At 49.9% G+C, this 17,247-nt stretch overlaps 1 protein-coding gene across 35 annotated transcripts in view; it reads right to left on the bottom strand.

Annotated features, from left to right (window-relative positions):
• The window catches only part of CLASP1 (cytoplasmic linker associated protein 1), a 2,584,612-nt gene that overhangs the window by 1,115,271 nt on the left and 1,452,094 nt on the right, over positions 1–17,247 (bottom strand). The window lies entirely within an intron of this gene.

Genomic DNA, 17,247 nt, shown 5'->3' with positions numbered 1-17,247 from the left:
ATAGCTATTAAAAAAGCAGTCTTAAGAGTGAGGTCTTTAAGAGATGCTTTGTGCATGGGTTCGAAAGGTGAGCCCATGAGTCTGGTAAGTACCACGTTAAGGTCCCATCCGGGAGCTGGGTCAGCTATCGGGGGGTGTATTCTCTTTACTCCCTCCATGAAGGCCTTTATAACAGGGATCTTCCACCACGACACCTTGAGTTGGGAAGTGGTGTATGCAGAATGTGCCGCTAGGTGGACTTTAATGGAATTGAACACTAGACCTGAATCCAATAAGTGGGTCAGGTATAGAACAATATGTGTGGGAGAGCAGTCAATCGGGTTGATGCTTTTTCTCTGCACCAGATGACAAATCTCTTCCACTTGCTAGAATAGCAGTGGCGAGTGTTAGGTTTTCTGGCTTCCCTGAGGATGTCCATGCATCTCTGCGGGAGCTGTAGATGTCCGAATTCTATGATCTCAGGAGCCAAGCTGCTAAGTTCATGTTCTGGGGGCATGGATGCAGAGTCCTGCCCTTGTCTTGTGACAGCATGTTGTACGGGCAGGGGAGTTTCACTGGGGGAGATAGAGACATCTCCATCAAGTGAGCGAACCATGGCTGTCGGGCCCACATTGGGGCCACCAGTATCATGGTCACTTGTTCCTGGTGCATCTTGTGCACCACCTTGTTGAGAAGGGGAGTCGGGGGGGAAAAGCGTAAACAAATTTCCCTGACCATTGCATCGACAGACCGTTCCCCTTGGATTGGTTCTGTGGGTACCTGGAGGCGTAACTTAGGCATAGTGAGTTCTCCAGGGTTGCGAATAGGTCTATTTCTGGGAATCCCCATTGTGTGAAGACGTCGAAGACGATGTCTTCGTGCAGTCGCCATTCGTACACTTTTCGGGCAGGGGGAAATCTCTGCTGAGTTTGTCTGCCAGCAGATTGTGTTCCCCTGGTACATGTTGTGACAGAAGGAACATGTTTTGTTTGAGAGCCCACTTCCATATATTTTGGGCCAGTTTGGACAGTCCTGGAGAGTGGTTGCCCCCCTGCTTGTTGATGTAGTACATGGCTGTGGTGCTGTCTGTAAAACCAACACAGTCTTGCCTTGTAGGTGTTCCTGGAAGGCTTTTAGCGCCTTGAACATAGCTAGTAGCTCCAGTAGATTTATGTGTTTGGATGCTACGTTCGGAGTCCACACTCCGTGAGCAGTCTGATGGGATAGGTGAGCCCCCCATCCTGTGAGGGATGCGTCTGTGGTCAGAGTGGCTTCCGCCGCGGGTGTGGCAAAGGGTTTCCCTCTTTCCAGGTTTTCCTTTGTCCACCACCGTAGCGAGAGAACCAAGGCCTGCGAGACCACCACTAGATCGTCCCATTGTCCGCTGGCCTGACACCACTGGCTGTTGAGCCACTCTTGCATAGGGCGCATGCGCAGGCGCGCGTGAGGTACCAAATAAATACACAACGCCATCATGCCTAGCAAGCGCATTGCTTTGCGTACCGTCACCTCTCGACCGGTCACATATTGAGGGATCTGAAACAGCATGTTTTGGACATTCTCGTTGGAGGGGAAGACGAGGCCGTCCTTTGTTTGAATTAGAGCCCCTAGGAATTGTCTGACTTGGCTGGGGTTTAGGCTGGATTTCTTTTCGTTGATGGAGAAGCCCAACTGGAACAAAAGGTCTACGGTCTTTTGGGTATTGGAGAAGCATGTTTCGTAAGAATCCCCTGTTATGAGCCAGTCTTCGAGGTAAGGGTAAACTGGGATGGACAACCTGCGCAGGTGGGCCGCTGCCACTGCCAGTACCTTCGTGAATACCCTTGGTGCTGATGCTATGCCGAAGGGTAGCACTCTGAACTGGTAGTGTTTGCCCTCTATCATGAACCTGAGGTATCTTCTGTGCGCTGGCAACATTAAAATATGAAAGTATGCATCTTTCATGTCCAATGTTGCCATGTAATCTCCCTGTGATAGCAGTGGGATCACTTCCTGTAAGGTCACCATACGAAACTTCTGGGGTTTGATAAACTTGTTCGCTGGGCGCAGATCTAATACAGGGCGCATGGTTAGATCCTTTCTGGGTACAAGGAAGTACACTGAATAAATACCTTCCGTTACCTGAGATAGAGGCACGACCTCTCTGGCTCCTTTTTCCAGCAGTTGTTGTACTTCTTGGAGAAGGATGGCAAGGTGTTCCGATGTCATGCGTCGTCCCCTCGGGGGTCTGTATGTTGGGGAACTGTTGAATTCGATGCAGTATCCGTGGGCTACGGTGGAAAGTACCCAGCGGTCTGACGTTATTCCCTCCCATGCCGGAAGAAAGGATGTTATCCTGCCCCCGACCGGTGTTGCATGGGAGGGGACGCGAATCTTCGCGTCACTTGGTGTTGTTGGGGGCTTGGGAGCCTCTGGGGGTGGATCCCCGACCTCTCCCTTTGCCCCGGCGCTGGCCTCTTTGGCTGTACTGCCCACTATTGGTCTGGTAACTGGTGGCAGGGTACTGTTGCTGCCGATTCTGCTGTTGGCGTTGGCCACGAATAAAGCGTTTGTTGCCATAGCCGCGTCTGGTAGTGGGCTTAGAGATCTGGTCAAGCGTTTTGATAGTATCGAACTCTTTTTTAGCCATCTCCAGAGCCTCATCCACCGCTTTCCCTAAGAGGTTAGAGTCTTCAACAGGTTTATTTATTAAAGACGCCTGTGTCTCCGGTTTGAACCCTGAGTTGCGCAGCCATACATGGCGTTTTAGGAGTATTCCCTGAACCAGGGAACGTCCCGCTGTCTCAGCAGCATCCAGAGAGTTCTTTACAATACTCTGGTTGACCTGGGTTCCTTCGCCAATAGTTGATAGCAGGCGTGTACGTAGTGGTTCCGGCGCTTCTTCGGCGTCTTTTCGCAGTTTGACCCACTGCGCGTAGCTAGCTAGCAAAGGATTGTTGTTCGCAATTCTTGCCGAAAAGGCAGCCGAGGATGTGACTCTCTTTGCAAGGGCATATAACCTCTTGCCCTCCTTGTCAGGTGGTGCCTCGCTGGTGGACAGCGGCACCCCTGCCCTCTTCCTTGTATTAGTTACTACAAGGGAATCCGGAATGGAATGTCCCCTGATGTACAGCGGGTCTGAGGGTGAAGGAGTGAAAAGTTTTTCAATTCTTGGATTAACTCCTCTGATTAGTGCGGGTGTGGATAGCGAAGGGATGATTCTTCTCTTCACTGAAGCGAGGAGGGGAATGGTCTGGCTGACTGGGGGTTTCTCCTTAATTACTCTTTCCACAAAGTCTATTTCAGGAGAGATCTCCCCAGTGTCCAGTTCGAAATGTGCTGCTGCTCTGCGCAACAGGGCATTGAATGTGGGCTGATCGTCAATGGGAGACGTGTTTCTAACAGGTGAATTGTCAGGAGGATTTAGGTTCAGGACATCAGTGTCCGAATATACTGATGGGGATTTCCAGGGATGAGAAGGTCCTTCTTCTGGATTGTCTCCGAAGCCTTCTCCTACCATGTCTGGGCTGTCTTCCAGACCTTCCTCCTGGTTCTGTCCCTCTTCATCGTCCACAAATTCATCCTCCTCCTCTAAGTATCGTTCCTCACCAGTGAGGTCATACACATTATGGAAGTCTGAGGCTGTGTCCTGCTGGGGATTGACTAGTCTCGGATATTTGGCCCTGGGGTCCTCCTGAGGCCCTTCTCTTGTTCTCTTGGGAGTGGGAGGGTTCTGGGTCTTCATAAACCTCTCCATGCAGAGATGGAGCCTTTCCATGGTTTCATGGGGTACCCCTGAGCGGTCTAGCGGGGGAAAATTAGTGTCATCTAGCTGAAAACGGCTCGACCTCTCCCATAACGTCGAGGAAAGTGTCCCGTCGCCTTCCGAAAAGCCTTCCGGTGTGCTGGGGGTCCCCTCGACTGAAGGGGGTAGTCCCTGTCTTTCTTCGGGCTTTTTCGGCGTGTCTTTTGACCTCTGCGTAGCGCTCGACGTGTCTTTCGGCGTACGCTTCTGGGCGTCGGCTACAACGATCCTCGACAAGCTCTCTGCGACTCGTTTGTCAGCGGAGGGCTGTGGTTTCGACGTTACGGGTGTCGATCGTTCTACGGCGGCGTGCGCTCTCTGCTGGTGCGCGCCGGCCGATGGTTTGAGGGCGGCGCCCTTATTTGCCGAAAGCCCAGTCGCTGGTCGCGGCTGCGGTTGCGAGAGGGGCTTCGAACCTGAACGGTCCGAGGAGGCCGCCGGTGGAACCTGCGTCTCCTTGGGCGCTGATGCTTTCTTCGTCTTCGACGAAGAAGAGCTATGGGTTGTCTGCTTATGTGTGGTATCGTGTGCGTCAGTGTCGCCGGGGTGTTCATCCTCATAAGCAGGGCGTGAGCCGAGCCCGTCGGGGCCGGGGACAGACGACGAAGAGCGCAAGCGCTCTTTAGAGGGGTGTACGACTTCGGTAGCGGAGGTCGTGTTATCACGTTCCTCGTCACTGTCGGTGGTAGCAGCGGCGGGTGAAGAATCGGCCTTCGACATAGCGTAGGCCGCCCACCTCTTGACCCTAGGGTCTTTTAGAGTCTTTGGCTTCAGAAGCCGACAAGCCGTGCAACCCTCCTCTTTGTGATCGAGGGGCAAGCAGCGGTTACACCGTGAATGCTTGTCCTTCCAAGTAAACTTGCCCTTGCAAAGTGGGCAAAACCTAAAGGGTGTCCTCTCCATAGCCGGGGCAATAAATCGTGATAACGACCCCAAGGGAAAGGAAGGGGAAAAGGAAAGGCATTCTCAGAAAAGAACCAGAGATGTCTCACGACCCCACTCTCCCTACTGTATTTGGCCTGCGAGGCCAGGCCACGTGTTCGGCAATGCCGAAGGATCTCCTCCGCTCGTCCCCTCCGTCGATGATCTTGCTCGGCGGAGACAGCTTCACAACTGCGTCGAGGGAGGGATCGATATGTTCTATATTAAACAGGAAAAAACGACCAAAGGTCGAGGAGATGGAATCTGCAATGTCTCTCGAGGAGCTCCGCATAAAGGCGACCAGTAGCTGGGCGGAAAAAAACAATCTGAGGGACCTCGACGCGTGAGGGATTGTGGGTACAACGCACGTCACTATAGGGATAGTATTTCAGACACGCCTTGTCGACGTCCCTTTTCGACTACGAAAAACAAAATGCAATACTCCACAGTGACCACTGGATGTCGGACCTATGCACAGCATGTGATTCTAAGCAGATTAACAAACATCAGAAATATATATATATATATATATATATATATATATATGACAATGCATTACTTACCGTAAAAGCATTTCTGATGGTTGTATCTGCTTAGATTCACATGCTGTGCATAGGTCCGACATCCAGTGGTCACTGCGGAGTATTGCATTTTTTTTTTCGTAGTCGAAAAGGGGACGTCGACAAAGCGTGTCTGAAATACTATCCCTATAGTGACGTGCGTTGTACCCACAATCCCTCACGCGTCGAGGTCCCTCTGTTTGTATTTTTTCTGCCCTGAGGGAGCCTTCTATACGTGAGTGAGTACAGAAAAGAGAGAGAGAGAGAGATGTAGAAAGGTGTCTATGTTCCTTCCATCTGAGCGGGGAGGAAGGGTGGGCGCATGTGAATCTAAGCAGATACAACCATCAGAAATGCTTTTACGGTAAGTAATGCATTGTCTTCTGATGTTTGTTAATCTGCTTAGAATCACATGCTGTGCATAGACTAGCGAGAAGTACCCGGAGTTGGCGGTGGGTTATGAGAAGGAACAGTAGAGAAAAGATGTCTTAATACTGCCTGTCCCACCTGGGAGTCAGATCTAGAGTGTGCATCTAGACAGTAGTGTTTTGTAAAGGTGTGCACAGAACTCCAGGTAGCCGCTTTGCAGATGGACTCAAGGGGAACATTTGCAATGAACGCTATGGAAGCCCCAGTGCCTCGAGTGGAATGTGCTCTTGGCTTGAAGGGTAGTTCTCTCTTAGCAAGAGTGTAACAGAGTGTGATGCATTGAACAATCCATCTAGATGTAGTGGACTTTGAAACTGCATCTCCTTCTCTTCCTGCTGCCACCGAGACAAAGAACTGATTAGTCTTTCTCAGTGGTCTGGTTCTTTCCATGTAGAACATGACAGCTCTGCGTACATCAAGTGTATGCAGACTTTTTTCTCCCAAGCTGGAAGGGTTTTGAAAGAACGTTGGTAGTTCTATTGACTGGTTTACATGGAATTTCGAGATGAATTTTGGTGCAAACCTTGGATGTGTGCGTAGAACCACCTTATCCTTGTGAACTGTTACGAAGGGGTCTAAAACAGAAAGACCCTGTAGTTCACTTACTCTCCTAATGGAGGTGATAGCTATTAGGAAAGCAGTCTTAAGAGTGAGGTCTTTAAGAGTTGCCTTGTGCATGGGTTCGAAAGGAGGGCCCATGAGTCTAGAAAGTACGACATTTAATACCCATCCGGGAGCTGGGTTAGCTATCGGAGGGTGTATTCTCTTTACCCCCTCCATGAAGGCCTTGATAACTGGTATCTTCCACCACGACACTTTAAGTTGGGAAGTGGTGTATGCAGAAAGTGCCGCTAGGTGGACTTTAATGGAATTGAACACTAGACCTGAATCCAGTAAATGGGTCAAGTACAGAACAATGTTAGTGGGAGAGCAGTCAACCGGGTTGATGCTCTTACCTCTACACCAGATGACAAATCTTTTCCACTTGCTAGAATAGCAGTGGCGAGTATTAGGTTTTCTGGCTTCCCTGAGGATGTCCATACATCTCTGCGGGAGTTGTAGATGTCCAAATTCTATGATCTCAGGAGCCAGGCTGCTAAATTCATGGTCTGAGGGCATGGATGCAGTGTCCTGCCCTTGTCCTGTGACAGCATGTTGTACGGGCAGGGAAGTTTCACTGGGGGAGATATGGACATCTCCATCAAGTGAGCGAACCATGGCTGCCGGGCCCACATTGGGGCGACTAGTATCATGGTAACCTGCTCCTGGTGCATCTTGTGCACCTCTTTGTTGAGAAGGGAAGTCGGGGGAAAGGTGTAAACAAATTTCCCTGACCATTGAATCGACAGACCGTTCCCCTTGGATTGGTTCTGGGGGTACCTGGAGGCGTAACTTTGGCATTGTGAGTTCTCCAGAGTTGCGAACAGGTCTATTTCCGGGAATCCCCATTGCGTGAAGACGTCTAAGACGATGTCTTCATGCAATTGCCATTCGTACTCTTCGGGCAGCGGGGAAGTCTCTGCTGAGTTCGTCTGCTAGCAGATTGAGTTCCCCTGGTACGTGTTGTGACAGTAGGAACATGTTGTGTTTGAGAGCCCACTTCCATATATTCTGGGACAGCTTGGACAGTCCTGGAGAGTGGGTGCCCCCCTGTTTGTTGATGTAGTACATAGCTGTGGTGCTGTCTGTAAGGACCATCACTGTCTTCCCTTGTAGGTGTACCTGGAAGGCTTTTAGTGCTTTGAACACCGCCAGTAGCTCCAGTAGGTTTATGTGCTTGGATGCTACGTTCGGAGTCCACACTCCGTGAGCAGTCTGATGGGATAGGTGAGCCCCCCATCCTATGAGGGATGCGTCCGTGGTTAGAGTGGCCTCCACCGCGGGTGTGGCAAAGGGTTTCCCTATTATCAGGTTTTCCTTTGTCCACCACCGTAGCGAGAGAACCAAGGCTTGCGAGACCACCACTATATCGTCCCATTGTCCGCTGGCCTGACACCACTGGCTGTTGAGCCACTCTTGCATTGGGCGCATGCGCAGGCGCGTGTGAGGTACCAAATAAATACATGACGCCATCATTCCTAGCAATCGCATCGCTTTGCGCACCGTCACCTCTCGACCTGCCACATATTGGGAGATCTGAAACAGCATGTTTTGGACCCTCTCGTTGGAGGGGAAGACGAGGCCGTCCTTTGTTCGAATTAGAGCCCCTAGGAATTGTTTGACTTGGCTGGGGTCTAAGCTGGACTTCTTCTCGTTGATGGAGAAGCCCAGTTGGAACAAAAGGTCTACAGTCTTTTGGATGTTTGAGACGCATGTCTCGTAAGAATCCCCTGTTACGAGCCAGTCGTCGAGGTAAGGGTATACTGGGATGGATAACCTGCGCAGGTGGGCCGCTGCCACTGCCAGTACTTTCGTGAATACCCTTGGTGCAGATGCTATGCCGAAGGGTAGCACTCTGAACTGGTAGTGTTTGCCCTCTATCATGAACCTGAGGTATTTTCTGTGCGCTGGCAACATTAAAATATGAAAGTATGCATCTTTCATGTCCAGTGTTGTCATGTAATCTCCCTGTGATAGCAGTGGGATCACTTCCTGTAAGGTCACCATACGAAACTTCTGGGGTTTGATAAACTTGTTCGCTGGGCGCAGATCTAATACAGGGCGCATGGTTAGATCCTTTTTGGGTACAAGGAAGTACACTGAATAAATACCTTCCATTACCTGAGATAGAGGGACGACCTCTATGGCTCCTTTTTCCAGTAGTTGGTCCACTTCTTGGAGAAGGATGGTGAGGTGTTCTGATGTCATGCGTCGGTTCCGTGGGGGTCTGTATTTCGGGGAACCGTTGAATTCGATGCAGTATCCGTGGGCTATGGTGGATAATACCCAGCGGTCTGACGTTATTCCCTCCCATGCTGAAAGGAACGATGTTAGCCGGCCCCCGACCGGTGATGCATGGGAGGGGACCCGAATCTTCGGGTCATTTGTTGGTATTGGCCGTGGGGCCTTTGGGACTGGAGCCGCGCCCTCTTCCTTTGCCACGACGTTGGCCTCTTTGACTGAACTGGGTACTTTGGTTAGAGGGCCAGTTGGTAGCAGAGTAAAATTGTTGTTGGCTTTGTTGCTGGCGTTGGCCACGAAAGGAGCGTCTATTGCCATAGCTGGCCTAGAAATTTGGTCAAGAGTCTTGATGGTATCAAACTCCTTCTTCGCATGTTCTAGGGCCTCATCAACTGCTTTTCCAAACAGATGTGTTTGTTCTATGGGTTTATTTATCAGGGAAGCCTGTGTTTCCGGCTTAAAACCCGAATTGCGCAACCAGACATGGCGTTTGAGAAGTATTCCCTGAACCAGGGAACGGCCAGCTGTCTCTGCGGCATCTAAGGAGTTCTTTACGATGCCCTGGTTTACAAGAGTTCCCTCTGATATTATAGCTAGCAGGCGTGAACGCAGGGGTTCTGGTGCGTCCTCTGCTTCGCTGCGCAGCTTGCTCCACTGTGCATCTGCGTAGCTAGCTAGTAGGGAATTGTTATTTGCAATCCTGGTTGAGAAGGCGGCGGAGGTCGTGATTCTCTTCCCAAGTGCATAGAGCTTCTTGCCCTCTTTGTCAGGTGGTGCCTCACTAGTAGATAGCGGTACTCCCGCTCTTTTTCTGGTATTAGTCACTACAAGGGAGTCTGGAATAGAATGTCCCCTGATGTACAAAGGGTCAGAGGACGAAGGGCTGAAGAGCTTTTCTATCCGAGGGTTGACCCCTCTGACTAAGGCCGGATTGGAAAGGGAAGGAGTTATTCTTCTCCTTATAGAAGCCAGGAGCGGAATAGACTGACCGGGGCTTTTTCTTTAATAACTCTTTCTACAAAGTCTATGTCCTGAAGAGTCTCCCCTGTGTCTATTTCAAAATGCGCTGCTGCCTTGCGCAACAGTGCATTAAGTGAAGGTTGGTCATCTATGGGGGAGGTGTTTCCAATAGGTGAGTCCTTGGGAGGAGAAGGCTGAAAGACATCAGGGTCTGAGTGCACTGATGGGGATTGCCAAGGCTGCACTGATGGGGAGTGCCAGGGCTGTGAAGTAGCTGTATCCTCTTCAAAAGCTCCTGCACTAGTGTAAGGGTCTTCTTCAAACCTCTCTTCCTCATGTTCTTCCTCTCCACCCAAACACTCCTCATCTTCCTGGAGGTATTGCTCCTCTTCAGTGAGGTCATATGCGTCTGTAGAAGGGGGAAACAGCCTAGGAATCTTGACCCTAGGGTCATCCTGGGTCCATTCTCTTGGTCTTTTGGGTGTGGGTGGGTTTTGGCTACCCAAAAACCTTTCCATTTTTTCCATACAAGAATGGAGTCTTTCAAGGGTCTCATGGGGAACCCCTGAATAGTCTAGAGGGGGGAAATCAGTGTTTTCACCTTCAAAACGCTTAGAACGCTCCCACAACGTCGACGAAAGGTTTCCGTCGCCCTCAGAAAAGCCCTCCGGTAGTTCAGAAGTGCCCTTAGATGAAGGGGGCAGTTCCTGGCTACTTGTGTGCTTTTTCGGCGTTTCTATATCTCTTGGTGCGGTATTCGACGTCTGTTTCGTCGTCCGCTTACGTTTGTCCTCGGAAACAATTCTCGCCAGGCTCTCGACAACGAGTTCGTCAGTCGAGGGTTCTGGAGTCGACGTTGCCTGCGTTACACGTTGCTTCTCGACGGCCGCTCTATGGAGCGTTCCGTCGGATGTTTTTGAGGTAGCGCCCATGTTAGATGAAAGCCCAATCGCTGGTCGCGGCTGCGTTTGCGGGTGGGGCTCGAGACCCTTACGGTCTGAGGTAGACGCCGGAGTGCCCTGCGTCCCCTTGGGCGCTGATGGATCCTTCGTCCTCGACGAAGAAGAGCCGTGGGTTGTGTGCTTAGGCCTATGGGGTCTGTGTGTGTCCTTGTCGCCGGGGTGTTCATCCCCATAAGCAGGGCGTGAGCCGAGCCCGTCGGGGACGGACATCGAGGAGCGCGAGCGCTCCTTTTGGGGGTTAATAACTTCCGTAACGGACGTCGAGTTATCACCCTCCTCGTCACTTTCTGTAACAGCGGCGGCGGGTGAGGAAACTGACTTCGACATAGCGTAGTCCGCCCACCTCTTAACTTTCCGTTCTTTAAGAGTTCTTGGTTTCAAGAGCTTACAGGCCGCGCAGCTGTCCTCTTTATGATCGAGGGGCAAGCAACGATTACAGAGCTTGTGTTTGTCCTTCCAAGTGTATTTGCCCCTACAGCGTGGGCAAAACTTAAAAGGTGTCCTCTCCATAGCTGAGGCAATAAAAACTGGTGATAACAACCCCAAGGGAAAGATAGGGGAGAAAGAAAGACATTCTCGACGAGAAGATAAAAGTTCGAACCCCCACTCTCCCTACTGTATTGTTGGCCGGCGAGGCCTGGCCACGTGTTCGGCAGCGCCGAAGGATCTCCTCCGTCTCTTCCCCTCCGTCGAAAACTTGCTCGGCGGAGAAACAGCTTCACAGCTAACGTCGAGGGGAGGGATCTTTTAACAGTAAGTATATATATGAAGGACCGAGGCCCATAGTAAGTGTTTAGCAATGTCTCTCTAGGAGCTCCGCGTAAGGCGACCATAAGCTGGGCGGAAAAAAACAATCTGAGGGACCTCGACGCGTGAGGGATTGTGGGTACAACGCACGTCACTATAGGGATAGTGTTACAGACACGCCTTGTCGACGTCCCCTTTTCGACTACGAAAAACAAAATGCAATACTCCGCAGTGACCACTGGATGTCGGACCTATGCACAGCATGTGATTCTAAGCAGATTAACAAACATCAGAAATATATATATATCTGTGTTTGGGAGAGGAGTGGGAATGTTTGTGGTGGGGAAGGGGCGGGGGGAGCAGGTAAAAGCGTTTGTGTGCGAGTAGTGGAGGGTGAGGGGAATATACTGGGTTAGGAATGAGCAACAGAGGATGAAAGAGGGTTTGGGGTGAAACCCCCCCATATTCATAGCAATCCCTCCAGCGTAAGAGGGTGGTGGTGGCGGCGGCGGCAAAGCCTTCCCAGACGAGAACAACCCCCTCTGCAGGGTAAAGGTGGCAGCAAGTCCTAACAAGCCGCGAGACCCTCAGGCACTTCCTTGCAAGCTAGATTGTAGCATTCCAAGATGCAGAGGATGATCCACATTGACTGGGACATTTTCACAGCTCTGCTACTAGGAGCACCAGCATAAACCGCAAAAAGCTGGTCATTTCCAATATTCATCATCCAAGAGACATAGTACTGGACAGCCTGCACCAGATCCAGCTGATGGAATCACTCCTGACTTACATGAGCGAGGCAGATGAAGAAAAAAAACCACAGGAAAATAAATCATCTGAGAAAGAGATGAACGTCCAAAACAGCCTCATGGAGATATCCCACCCAAAGTCATCTCCCTCCACGGATATAATAAAATTAATTCCCCCATGGAATGTTCTTTCTGATGATAATCCTCCCACAGATTACTCATTTTAGATATACATTCTTCCTGTGGCAGCAGAACTTGAAAACAGACTGCAGGGGGCACCAGGCGGCTCTGGCATCGAGGTTTGAGGGGGGTAGGATGGGACGGTGATGAGGAATCTGTGAGAGGAACATACATTTAAAAAAAAACATTACCAGAGGTTAAGTAATTTGTTCTTGTAATGGATTGTGTCCTCCCATGGATTCCTCATCTTAGTTAGACTCCAAAAGCAATACCTCATAGCAGGAAGAGTGAACTCCATTGATGTCAAATAAGACAGCGCTATTAAAGCTGGTGCGCTGACCCAACAAATTATCTAGGCAGTAGTGTTTTGTAAACGTGTGGATAGAAGCCCACGTTGCAGCCTGACAAGTGTTCTTTATAGGAAATCCCCTCTGGAGTGTCGATGTAGCAGCCACACCCTGGATGAATGCACTTAATTGTTAGGGGATGCCCTTTTCCACTCTAGAAAAGCAGTCGGACACACATAGGAGAATCCATCTAGAAGCTATCTGTGTTGCAACTCCCTTTCCCGTCTGAGTCATTGTGACCCAAAAATAGCTGGTCTTACACTCTGAAAGGGTTCGCTCTGGCAATATAAAAACTAAATGCCTTAAGGGGTCTAAACCTATGTAACCTTCTCGTCATGAGGTGGCAGGTAAAAAAAAAAACAGAAAAATTGTTTGCGTCAGGTGGAATTCAGACACAACATAAGGCAGAAAAGAAGGGCGTACCCAGAGTGCCACTTTATCCTTTGTAAAGATCATGAACAGTGCTTAACAAGACAACGCCGGAAGCTTGCTGAACCTTGTGTGCCGATGATATCACCACAAGGAACAAGGAAGGCAGTCTTCCAGGAGAGGAGCCCGAGAGGATAAGAGTGCATCGGCTCAAATGGTGATGACACTAGAAAGTCAGCAGTAAGTTCCACACCCACGCCGGCTCCACACAGGGGTTCAGGGGAAAGGTATTTGTTAGTGCTTTCAGAAATTGTATGATAGGGATTATGACGAACGACCCCTATTCAGGCGTGCGCTTGAGAAGGAAAGTGCTGCTATACAGCCTTTGTCGTAATCTGCACACCTTGCCTGGCCAGGTGCAAGAGGAACGACAGGATCTTTGATATTTCACAGAAAAGGTTCAATGCCACTGGATTTCATCAGCAGCAATACAGAGCTTTCGCTGCCAGCATTGTGGCCGAAAGCAACACCTACACTACGTCCTCCTGAAAGTCCCAGGCTCCATACCTCAGACTTTCAGAAGCCAAGCCAGGCGTGCAGGTTGGGCATGCCAACGTTGAGGTGAAAAACCAAGCCTCACTCTTGTAAGAGCAGGTCAGCCCGCTGGGGAAGACGCAGTGGAGGACAGATGGTAATGTCCAAGAGGTCCGGGTACTATGTCCTCCTGGCCCAATCAGGAGCATGGTTCATTCATACCTCTTCAACCTCCTGATCGCTCGAGGGAAGACTAGTATTGATGGGAATGCATACAGAAGAGGGCAGCTCCAAACCACAATGAATGATTCCCCCAGTGCCCCTCTCGGGGGAAATTTCCTGGAGCAGAAGATTATATCCAGTTGCAAAAGAAAATGCACAAACAGGTCCACCTGAGGGGTTCCCCAAAGGGAGGCGACCTCCAAAAACAAATTTCAGGCACAGCTCTCATTCATGGGAGACCCAGCCCTACCTGAACAGTGCATCCACTGTTCTGTTCACCATCCCAGCCAGGTTAACTGCAGCGAAGGAGATCTTGTTCTCCTCGCTGCACATTGGAGTGCCCCTTCCATGGTCTGCCAACACTACCCATCTTGATGATGTAGTGCATGGACACTGTGTTCTCCATCATGATCAGGACAATTTTCACCTGTACCGAGGGCAAAAAGGCCATCAGCGCCAGTATGATTGCCCTCGGCTCTAGCAGGTTTTTACGTGGAGCTTCATCGCCACCAGGGAACACAGCCCACTCAGTTTTGGCTATTTCAGGTGAGTGCCTAAACTTTTCATCAAGGCGCCCGTAACCACGGTCGCCAAAAAGGTTATCCTGCCATCAAGTTCTCTCTGCAAGTCCAGTACAAGAGATCCTGCATGACTCTGGTCGGGACTTGAAGTAAGTGACCTCATTTTCAACCAGGCCACTGGCACCAGGAACATGCAGGATGCCATGAGATCCAGCCACTGTAAAAAGTACAGGGTTGGTAAACATTGGGTGTTTTGAAATCTGGTGGCCCTCTGCTGTATGCGCAGAGTCCTGTCCTTGAGAGGAAAAGCTATGCCCAATGTAGAGACCAGAACCGCTCAGAGGAACTTAAGAGTTTGGGATGGTGTCAACTGGGACTTCTTGAAGTTAAGGGAGAAGCTGCATCTGAAGGAGGTAGCAGGTGCGTTTGAGTTGTCCAGAGCCCGACTCAGGGAATGGGCACTGATCAGCCAGTAGTCTAGGAAGGGGAAAACGTGACTTGCTCCCTTCCTGACATTGGCTACCAAAAGCTTGGTGAAGACGCTCAGGCGGAGGTAAGCTCTAAGAGCAGAATTTGGAACTGGAAGTAATAACTACCAATGAACCTCAGGTATTTTGTGTTTCTGATGTATCAGCACATGAAAGTAAGCATCCTGGAGTTCGAGTGACACCAACCAGTCCTGGAACTCCAGTGCCTGGAGCATCTGAGATTCTTATCTTGAATGTGTCCTTCCTGAGGAACATGTTCAAGCTTCCTAGGTCCAAGACGGTTTGCAGTCCTTTGTCTTTCTTTAGGCCCGAAAAATAAAGGGAGTATCACCCTTTGTTCTTTTCCGTTTGCAGCACTAATACTATAGCACCCTTGATCAACAGTGAGACAATCTCCTGCTAAAGTAGCGGGACGGAGCAAAGGGTGGCTGAACGGGAGGGACGCAATCTGGGAGACACGGTACAAAAGACAGGTAGTACCCCTGGGTGACCACCTGCGTCTACAGTAATATTACACCATTCTGAAGAATGATGCAATAGACAGCCCCCCCCTACCGCAGTAGGATGGTAACAGCTCTTAAAGCAGTTTTGAAGCTGGTGCTGCACTAGTGGGACTGTAGCAGGGGTGATCACTGTTTTTTTTCCATCTTCTTGCCCTTGATGGTCTCAACAATGTTATTTGACATTGTCTGGCAGCTGACTGTTTACCTCTTTGGCTAGTGTAGCCCTAGTAGCGAAGAAGACTAACTTTCATTAGGGTGCATTTCCAGAGATTTTTCTGAAGCCATAGATATTTTTAATTGATCCTGGCTATCATCTACCTTTGGGCCAAACAAATGAGATCCATCACATGGCACGTCCAGTAAATTACATTGCACATCTTGTAACCGCCCCATCCCCCTGTCTCCCTGAGCCATGCAAACCTCTACAAAACAAAGCTTGTAGCCATCGCTCTCCACATGCAGTCCGCGGGATCCAGACTGTGGCACATGGCTTGAATGCCATGCGTGACAATGCTGAGGAATCCATCTCGCATTTTGCCTTTCAGGATGTGCTCTGCAGCCTCCAATATCACCACCCACAAGGTGCGCACTGTAACAACTTACCTTGGTCTGAGCACAATCTGAACCAGAATCTTCCCAGGAGATGCAGTGCCACTGCTGGAGATAATACCCAGAGAGCTCCTCAGTGAAAATGGGATGGCAGCGCCCCAAGGTGCCAACGTTTTCAACAGTGCTCCTGTGCCTGACCCCCACGTGGAGTACCCTGTATAGTCCCTGATCTGCCCTTCCTTGCTTCACCAACAGAAAAGAGGAAACAGGTGAGTGTTATACTTGACACTTCTTCCTCTTCCCAAGTACCTGATTTTTACCTGTTATTCCCAATCTTGGAGATTGAGAGGTTCCAAATAGAGCCTTTGGTGACCGTTTCGTCACTCTGTACCTGATTGAGTTCCTTCACTCAACAGCATGTAAGAGAGTCTGCCGCTATATTGAAATACATTTTGGGCAGCATTACACTGCTATACATGATTAAGATATCTTCAGTAGTTTTGGTGTTTGCGCACACCAAATTAGGTTAGTATAGCAGAATTGAAATAGGTCCCCAGGTGAGTATGGGCTGCTTCACTTGTGCATTTAACAGTTCCCAGATTAGATAAATCTGTATGCAGGGAAGCGTGTTTTATCCTCGATTCTGGTTAGGCAAGTCTGTTAGAGAGTTAGTCTCCTGTGCATGCAAGTAATAGTAAAGAAGGCGAGAATCACAGTACTTATCTCCTCTTTTCTTCTTCCCTTGCAGGAGGAGTGCTGTGGACTGGAACGAGAGAGACTGCACGGAAGTGGGTCAAGTGGGCTGTCAGACGCAATGGCACATAGGCAGTAGCTGGTAGGCGGAGTTCTCCAGAGCATCAGGTGAGGCGTTACCAGACACGGACTGGAGCGAATGTCGAGCGCATCCTTCTGGGGTGTGACATTTTATAGGCGAGCAAGAAGATATCTGTGATCCCAAAGTCTCCGCGAGAGGTTCTTAATCTTGTGAGACTTCCTTAAGGCTACTCCCAGCACCATGCATCCTGGGAGTCATGTATTTTCTCTACAACCTTTCAGACTGGGGTAGCATTATGCTTGGAACCCCTTTGTGTGCATGCCCTGCAGTGGTGTGTGCGCTATGGACCCCTTCTCTTCTGTCCTGGTGTTTCTTCCACCGGGGTGGCAGGGTGGGGTTTAGGGGCTCAGCCGTAACATGTGCATATAATGCAAGCACACATGTTGTATTAATGGCTTTTAGAGCCATGCTGCCTGAAGCAAAGACTTTGAATAGGGTGTCATATCTCTTATAACCCCAGTCATGGGGCAAGGAAAGCTTAGAGCTTGCTATAGACTTAAGAGTTGCAGTTTGTACCGCCAAGCTGCCACAGCAGGGGTGTCTTGAAAGGAAGTATGAGTCAGAGCATGCTTGTTTATATTTGCTCCCTAGATCCTTGTGCACTGGTGGCACTGTGCAGGTTTTTATTTTCTATAGTGATAAACACAGGATCTTTAATGGCAATATGAAAGGGTACTATAGGTTCTACCTGTACTTTCTTCCTACACCCCCACCCGTCCAGATTCCCCCAATCCCCAGTCAAGGATGTCCATGAAAACATACTTCCC

Source organism: Ambystoma mexicanum, chromosome 9 (genome assembly GCF_040938575.1).
Source record: "Ambystoma mexicanum isolate Mex_15411 chromosome 9, UKY_AmexF1_1, whole genome shotgun sequence".
Classification (NCBI taxonomy): Eukaryota; Metazoa; Chordata; class Amphibia; order Caudata; family Ambystomatidae; genus Ambystoma; species Ambystoma mexicanum.
Note: the sequence above shows the minus strand (reverse complement) of the source record. Positions and strands in the feature narration are given on the sequence as shown.